Below are 8,960 nucleotides of genomic sequence, written 5' to 3' on the forward strand. Positions count from 1 at the left end.
AGAATTTCGAACATATCAAAGCAATAACAATTTAGTATGTGATTTTGGGGAACTCAAGTCATATCTTACTCGAGTTATCTATCCCGGTTTAACATTGATTTATACCTTTCTTTTCTCGGTTTTTGGTTTGACGCAACCAATCTCAATCTTGCTTTGTTCGTTCTTCTACCGGTTTCGAAGTTGAATTCTCGAGTTCGAAGCCTTCAATACCAAATCTGGAATGACATTTTCGAGAGGCACAATATCAACATACAACTCAAGCAAGACATGGTATGATCAATCTCAATCTAATTACATTTCGACGACATAACGGCGCAATATCGAGATACCCGGCAACTCAAACAACAATAGATGAATATCAACCACTCATAACCATCAACAAATACAACTACAATTCCAAAATCTACACAACCCCATTAAAACATGGGCTGAAAAATGATAAAGAATTGCATACACCGTCCGTTCTTCGATCCGATTTCGATTACATGCTTACCATAATCTCAAGAACACATAATATCAATTAAATTATGATTTCTCCAACACCAAATTTTCGAACCATGTAGGAAAATAAGAAAACTTACATCCCTTCAAAGCTCTTGACGAGAGAAGCACGGAACTATGCTCGGATCGAAAATTGGACTGGCCGGATCTTGCACAATCAAATTTCTAAAAGATGAAGAAGCTTGAGGATTCTAAGCATTGAGGTCTCGGTTCTTGCTGCTCCACATCTAAAGTGGATGGAGGTTTGTTTACATGTTAATATGCATGGAAAGACATGTGTCACATTTTTCATACAGCACTTCTCGTGCATATGTGCGTCCAATGTTCGCTTGGACGCGCATATGCACGAGACTTACTGTCTCGGTGCTTAGAATTACACCTGCTCGCGCATATGCGCGAGACTTTTGTTTCGGCGTTTGGCTGCTCGTGCATATGCGCGCCTCGTCTCCGCGCATGTGCTCGAGGTCTTCTGGCCTCCACACGTATTCCATGCTTTCCTGAGTCTTCCTCTGAGCTTGTCCTTCCATGATCACATCAATTCATCAATTAAATAATTTCGGATTAAAATGATATATTCTCGGGCCTTACAGCAGAGATCCACAAAATGAAGTCATACACCAAGATAGCCCGTCTCGACGATCCTCACATCAAGCTTTTATTAGTGAGATACATCCACAATAATATCATAAATTTATTCAAATACCTAAACAATATCAAACTTTTCCCTAATTGCTTAGTCTATAACAACTCATAAAATTTCAGTTGACATGGCTTTGGAATTTCGCCCATAACTTGACCAAAACTCACCAAATTTTCATTCTTCCTAGCACATTTCAGTTGTTCAACGCTTAGTGAAATTAAATGAATAACAATCTTCATCTGCAGGTTGATAACATTCTTATGCTTGATCAAAATCGAGTTATTCCAATTGGAAGTGCAAGCCATTATAAAAATACAACAATTCATCATCACAGAGTTATGTCAAATATAATCATATAACTGGCCTAAATTTGTGTAACGCTTTGAATCGCATATGCCATATTTCTTTGAGCATGCATATTCTCTGGGTAATTGGGTGTATCTCATTCATCACTAAACCAAATTACGTGATTTCGGTGTCATTTCGATTTCGAAGATAAGACAATTATCTACAAATTTCAATGGAATCATATTTGCAATTTTCCAGAGTACAATGCCTAGAATTTTAAAAAACAGTAAGCACTTGGCACTACTACAAGCCTGATTCTCAGTGTAGGAAAAGTTTCAATAATATGAGAATACCTCTTTAAATTTTCAACCAAATGATGTTAAAAATTGCCATCAAATCAAACATTTACCCATAACTTGAAATTCCATATGTAAAAGTCGCAGCAACATGAAAAAAGACCCAATATGCTATGTTCCTACAGCTACAGAGTACGACTACATTTTTCAGGTTTAAGCTTAGTTTGGAAACATAAATCAAACATTTACCCATATATCTTCAATAGTTTCAGGTTTAAGGCCGATAAGACCAGTTAATTCGATCAAAATTAAAATATTTAAAGAGGAAAAAAATGGAAATCACCGTAGGGTGTTGCAGCGGCAGTCGTGGGCAGATGAAGTGTTTTTGGAAGGGAAGAGATGGAGGCGAGACCTGGAATTTGAAATGCTTAACAGTTCACAAATCACACTTGCTATAAAGTCGTTCCCTCTTTAGAGCTTAGCTTTCTGCTACAATCCCCAAAATACTTGTTATCATGTTTGAATTATTTCGGGTCTTCTAAAAGTTTTGAAATGCTTAAAAGAAAACTACAGCGCAAACAAACAAATAAGAGAATGGTAAAAGCAAATAAATCCATCTTTTTTACTCGGTGACCCTAAACCAAGAATTGCACCACTGAAATTCACAAAATTGTTCCCGTATGCTTGGTCTTTCTCAGCCTAGTAGACCAAACAACTTTCTCTTACTTTTTGCATACAGCCTCAACTTTTCTACTGGTTTCAATCTAGTCCTCGGACATAGTATCCCATTGTTCCTTCTTTATACTAAAAGCTATTTAAGAAAACCTAAGTAATTGTTGTCCGAAAATGGAATATAAACAAAAAAAGAAACTTTCAAAAAACATCCAACTACTATATTGTGCTGAATTACACTCCATAAATAGGTTCTCCTGCAGACCTTGGATACATATCGCAATTAGAAAACTAAAACCCCACATTTTCATAAAAAATTTAACTGAAATTTCCCATCAACTTCTCCAATCACAACCATTCGTATCTTCATTTACACAGTGGCATCCAAAATAACTATAATCCAAAGAGTTCTAGCAAAGGTGCGTGAAAATTAACACAATTTGTCAACAAAAATAAATATACATCACAACAAAAAATTTCTGCAAACTCATAAAAAATCTCACCTTTAGCGCGAAGCGCCATGTCTCCGGACATACATATATTCTTCAAGAACTGGAGACATATCCAACTGAGAAGAATAAAGAGGAAGCTGAGGTTTTTATGAAGGTGGTGAAAGAGTTACATTGATGACATACGTCCTCGAATCATACTCAATCCAAGCAACTACTGGTGTCCCACCCTTGAGGTTTTATATCGTTTTTCACAGAATTATCACCAAAAAATGCAAATACCGTAGGGAGTTGCAGCGGCGGTTGGGAGCAGATGAAGTGTTTTTGGAAGGGAAGAGGCGGAGGAGAGTTGACCGACAATTTGAGATGACTATATCCGAGCCCAAATGACTAAACAGATTGGATAAATCCTTAGTTGCAAATTCAAAACATTGGCGTAGAAATGAAGGCAAACCAAATAAGATACCTATTCCAAATATACCGTAAACTGATCGAATTTTCGATGTCTTCAACGGGATGGTGTATTTGTTGTTCTCTGCGTAGAATTTTTATGTTTGAGAAACAATTTTAACCTAGATCTGAAAAATGAAGAAAGGGGAGTGGAGTTTTAGTCTCTCACTTCTTTCGGGACTTGAGAGAGAAAAATATATTCTGATGTGGTTGGGAACTTTGAAAAACGTGGAGAGGTGGAGTGAGGGTATTTTAGAGAGTTTGAAAAACAGACCAAGACACCAATTAGTTACTCTAACATGCTCAACTTTAATAAATAGTAAAAGATTTTAAGGCTCATTGATTTATCTTAATGCTTAATCTAGGGAGAAATTTGAATTTTAGTGAATTAGGTGATAAGACAGATTTCAGTTTTTCACGAACTGAACTGAGTCAGTTTCAAACCGATCAGTCAGTACTCGAATCAAATGATCTTATAAAATAAATTTACTAACTTTAATTCGATACAGTTTTGTAATGAAAATCGTGACTGATTAAGGTTCATTAATTTTAAAATTATTCAAATTTTAAATATAATCTCGTTTTTGCATAATTGGCTGAATTCAATTTCTCAAATAAATGAAAAAGATTGAATGACCTAAATTTGTAAAGATCATGGATCATTAGGCTGAACCAACATGAGGCTTAGCCCATACCCATGCATCACTACTGGTCATAGGTCGTTAGGATGGTGTAGCATGAGTATTTGCCCATTCCCATGTACCGTCACTCATAGAATATCTCACCCTTGGAAAGTGGTTTCTTTCGCTTTCCCTAACACTTGAACTCAGGACCTCCAGGCTTAAATACCTAGATTCTTAATGTGTTGGTACTAGTGGAGCTGCCCAATTGGTACTAATACTTTAAGAATCTATGCACTTAAACCTAGAGGTCTTGGGTTCAAGTGTTGGGGAAGGCAAAAGAAACAAATTTCTAGGGGTGAGATATTCTATGAGTGACGGTGCATGAGCATGGGCATGGGCTACGACTCATGCAGAATCATCCTAACGACCCATGATACGTTTTTTTTTTGTAACAATCATGGGCTATTAGGCTGAACCAACATGAGCCTCAGCCCATATCCATGTACCACTACTGGTCATAGGTCGTTAGGATGGTCCAGCATGACCCGTAGTCCATGCCCATGTACCGCCATTCATAGAATATCTCACCCCTGGAAAGTAGTTTCTTTCGTCTTCCCCAACACTTGAACTCAGGACCTACAGGCTTAAGTACCTAGATTCCTAAAGTGTTGGTATCATCCTAACGACCCATGACCAGTAGTGGTGTCTGAATATGAGTTGAGGCTCATGTTGGTTCAGTCTAATGGTCCATGATCATTACAAAATTTATGGTCAAACTACTCAAGGACTGACACGTGTCCAAAATTTGAAAAGTCACAAAACATATTTAGAAACCGTCTTTCTCATATTTCACTTTACAGTTTTCAAAATTTCCTAACTCTCGAATCTCCATAGCACATTACTTGTATCTCTTCTTCCTCACGGATAAATCAAAATTCAAATGGCAGCACAAAATTCCACATTTCTATTGAATGTTGTTGCAATTCACTTCGACTCTATTTCCACTATCAATGATGAAGCAGTTATCGAAGTATTTAAGAAGATTGAAGCATCTGGTCTTCGAAAATTCTTGGGGCTGGCTACTCAAGAAATATATTCATCATAGCTCCTATCTATCTACAAGTCCAGCTTGATGTCTAATTATGGGAAGATTCAGATGAAGGTCAACAATCACTCTATGATTGTTGATGAAGAGTTCTTCAAGAATCTGTTCCAACTACAAGTTGAAGGACTCTCAAGCTTTTAGAAGTAGCTGCTTCTAATATTGAAGAGATTCAAATCCTATTCTTAGCTTGTGGACAATTGATAAAAGTTTTAGAGGTTAAGATAGAACTGAAAACAGAATATCAGTTGCTGGCGGATATTGTTGCCAAGGGCATCTTGGCCAATGTTGATTCTTTTGCCGCCTTGACATTGGAGAAATTTCAAGTGATTACCACTATAGTCAAAGGAATCAAGATGAACTGGTCATCAATTTTATTCAACATCTTGAAGAACATGGTGCAGTCAACGAAGCAGTCGAAGGGTTTTGCACCACTGCTGAGCAAACTGATTGAGGACTCTGGAATCCCTTTGGAATCAACCTCAACATTTTCAAACCCAAGAAAGCTGCTAAGTCCAAAGTCGTTGCTCATACAAAATCAAAAAATAATAATTGGTTCTGAAAACCAGTGATCCTGAGAAGACTCCCTCTACGCAGCTGATCTAGAAGCCACGGTCACAGAAGACCAAGCCAGTGCTCAAACTACTTCCATCTGGAGCTGAGGCACAGATCTCTGCATTGCCAATCCAATAAATCCAACCAGCTGCAGAGTTATGAAACAAGAGCAAAGAATAATTTCCTCAAAATATAGTCATTATCTATGCAGAAACTCCGAAGTTAATAGGGATTCTAGCTCCCCTCACCGTAGTCGTCCGCCCAACTATTCTTCCTTAGGCACAGCCTAAAGGTGTGCTGATTAGAGAAGTAGTGGACACAACTGTTTCGGGATTAGACCTTCCTCATGCCCTAACTGATCCGAAGGTTAATGGAAAACTGATCGAGGAACCAAGACCGCAAAATTCCATTCAGACTCAGACTGATCTTATCATGGAAGAAATCAACAAATATGTAACACTTCGATGAATGGGTACAATTTAGAATTGTAACCCTTGCCAAGAAGCTGAAGAAGAAATCAGTTCTCAAACGCTTTATTTTACTGGATTCTGCAGTGATGAAGACAGTAAAGGCTACTTCAGTCGCCCAGAATATGGAAAGAAAGGCTTACTTCTTCGATTTAATGATAATCAAAAAGCTTACAGAAGTAAAGAGTGAACTGAAGAAAAAATATGATCTAGTTGGACCAGCTTCGTACGCCGATAGGGCAGTATTTCAGCAACTGGACTCTGATCTCATTACCCTACAACTCAAGGTCAAGAATTGGGAGATGGGAGGGACAAAAGCTGCACATTCTAGTTGACACCAGTAGTCCAACTGAGGAGTTTATCACAACTATTGATGAGTCTGCCATTGAACAAGCTGATGTGGAATCAGTTCAAGAACCTCTTGTCAAAGAAAAAACTGAGACTGCTCTTCCATCAGTTTCTGAATCAGCTCAACCCTCATCCTCCACAGCTTTAATCACTCCACCAGTTTCTAAATCGGCATCTCAACTGACCACATACACAGAAAAAGAGCTACCTTTAGCCAATTTGGATGAGTTGTTGTTATCAGTTGCTGAAGAAATTCAGCAGGAACATAGGGAAGACCAAGTTGCTAATGAAGATATTTTCGAACCAGTGGCTGAGGAAGTCAATGAACCGGTACCTGCAGGTGAAGTACAAGCTAAAGAAGTTCAGTTGGGAAGTGAACAGATTACGATTGTTGAAGTGAAGTCAACAATACAGGAACCATCAATCTTATTAGAACAGATCTCCACTAGTTTGGTGGTTCCTCTGTCTTTCTCTACTTCTGAAGCTTCTCAAAAACTGATCTCTTCAAAGAAGACTACTGAAGCACCACTTGCATCAACTTATCATCAGGATCAACTTCTAAGTTTATCTGTACAGGAAGAGGCAGTCAATGAGGTAGCAGAATATGTTGACCAAGATGCTGGCCCTGGACAGTTAGCAGTGGTGAATTTCAGTAAAAAATGGAAAGCCAAGGCTATTATTGAAGATCTCTCCCCTGAACTACCACTTGCAACTGACGTGATGCTGGACAGTATATTGTCGAATCTGACAAAACTTAATTCAAATATCTCTCAAGTAAATTCAACTCAACTGATGCACTCTTTAAGTCTGGACACTCTCAAGAACCATACAATGAAAGACTTAAAGAAGCTGTCCAAGGATCTATCTGCATTATTCTCAACCGTTGAGAAAATGAAAAGAGTAGTAGTTACAACTCCTTCATTGCTATCCTCCCAGGAACTACTCAGTAACATGATTGATTTTGTACATTCAAGCCTTTCTAAGAATATTGAAATTGTGCAAGATCAGCTGGTAGAAGTATCTGCATAGGTTAGCTCAAGATTCATCTTAATTTCAAAATTTACGGATGTTGATAAATAGGTAGAAGAACAGAATAAGACGGTAGAGATAAGTAAGAAGCGTGAACCAGACAGACCAACTGACAAAGGACTAGCTGACAAGAAAGTCAAGAAATGATTAATTATCCGGCATCAGTTTTACATTCTAAGAAGCGTTTGTATTTTCTTTTGAGATATTTGTACGAATATGTACTTACCTCTTTCAAATTAATAAAAAACTCTTTCTTATTTTGTATGAATCTGTACATTTATGGAGAATTATTTTATCTAAAATCAGTTAATTTCATATCACTCAGTGAAACAGCTTAGAAATCTAAGTTTTGTCAAACGCCGAATAGGGGAATTGTTGGAATTTATTAGTTTCAGAGTTTGATAAACTAACCAATAACCGATCAGAAGATCTAAACTGAACCAATAACTGAACTAGAAAAACGTAACTGAATTGAAGGAGACTGATCAATTTAATAGAAAGAGTAGAACTGAAGTAAATCAACCATAGTTCTCAAAGGAACCCATAAAGTCTCAAACTGATGATTCGAAGAATGACAAACTGATCGCTAGCAGATAACTGAAACATTCAAGCTGAAAGGACATCAGTTGGAAGTGGTGTAGTCTAGCTGAACTGATCAGTCGACCAGTTTGATTCCTAATGAGTTAGCACATCATCAGTTGCAATTTGAATCTCAGCAGACAAACTGACAGTCCGTACAAAAGCATAACAGATGAAGGATAATATTTTGATACATCGTACCTCTGTCAGAAAAAGTCATCTACATGAACTAAAAGACGATTCAACGGATGTTAATCATTTAATGTATTCAAGTGACCTTTGGAATAGAAGACTAAATATATCTTATGAGTTCAGTTGAGAAAGAGGTTAACACTCCTCGAACAATTACAATGAGAACAAATCATTCAGTTGTGATTCAGATTTTATTCAAATTACAAATCGCAAATTCTATCTCTTACTTCATTGATTTATTCGTAGCATTCAGGCTACTGATCTGAGCTTTTCAGTTATCAAATGATAAGTAAAAAGAAAAACTAAGAGTTTCAGTTTGGGATGTTTAAATCTAACAGAAGTGGGTTATTACAGTTCATTATAATCAATCAACGTCTTTTAGTGAATTCCTATCATTCATATAGAAGCGATGATGTCGGAGCAATTGAAGTATCTGAAGATCCATAAAACTCTGTGTCCATCATTTTATTATCACAATATCATAGCCAAAATATACAAGTTATCCTTCAGTTTGTTTCCACACTACTATTTTTAGTTAACTGATCGATATCGACATACAATTTTCAGGATTAGTTCCTCAAAGAACTGATTCATATAAGTAAAAGATTTCATAAGCCGGAGTTTTTATTCAACCCCACCCCCTTCTAAACGCTCAGTGTTTAGAAGAGGGTGGGGGTTGAATAAACACTCCCAACTTTTTCTTTATCTTGTTTCTGAAATATGTGCTTCAAAACTTTTCAGGAATAAAAAACTTATCTCAATCTTTGAA

General features: G+C 37.1%; 1 long non-coding RNA gene across 1 annotated transcript; it reads right to left on the reverse strand.

Annotated features, from left to right (window-relative positions):
• Window positions 1-1,121: 1,121 nt before the first annotated feature.
• Window positions 1,122-3,415, reverse strand: LOC142547366 (uncharacterized). Its single transcript, XR_012820668.1, has 3 exons — window positions 3,301-3,415; window positions 2,901-3,256; window positions 1,122-2,211 (listed from the first exon to the last, which is right to left on the reverse strand). It is a non-coding gene; the product is annotated as an uncharacterized LOC142547366 (long non-coding RNA).
• Window positions 3,416-8,960: the final 5,545 nt, after the last annotated feature.

Source organism: Primulina tabacum, chromosome 5 (genome assembly GCF_025594145.1).
Source record: "Primulina tabacum isolate GXHZ01 chromosome 5, ASM2559414v2, whole genome shotgun sequence".
NCBI classification, from domain to species: domain Eukaryota; kingdom Viridiplantae; phylum Streptophyta; class Magnoliopsida; order Lamiales; family Gesneriaceae; genus Primulina; species Primulina tabacum.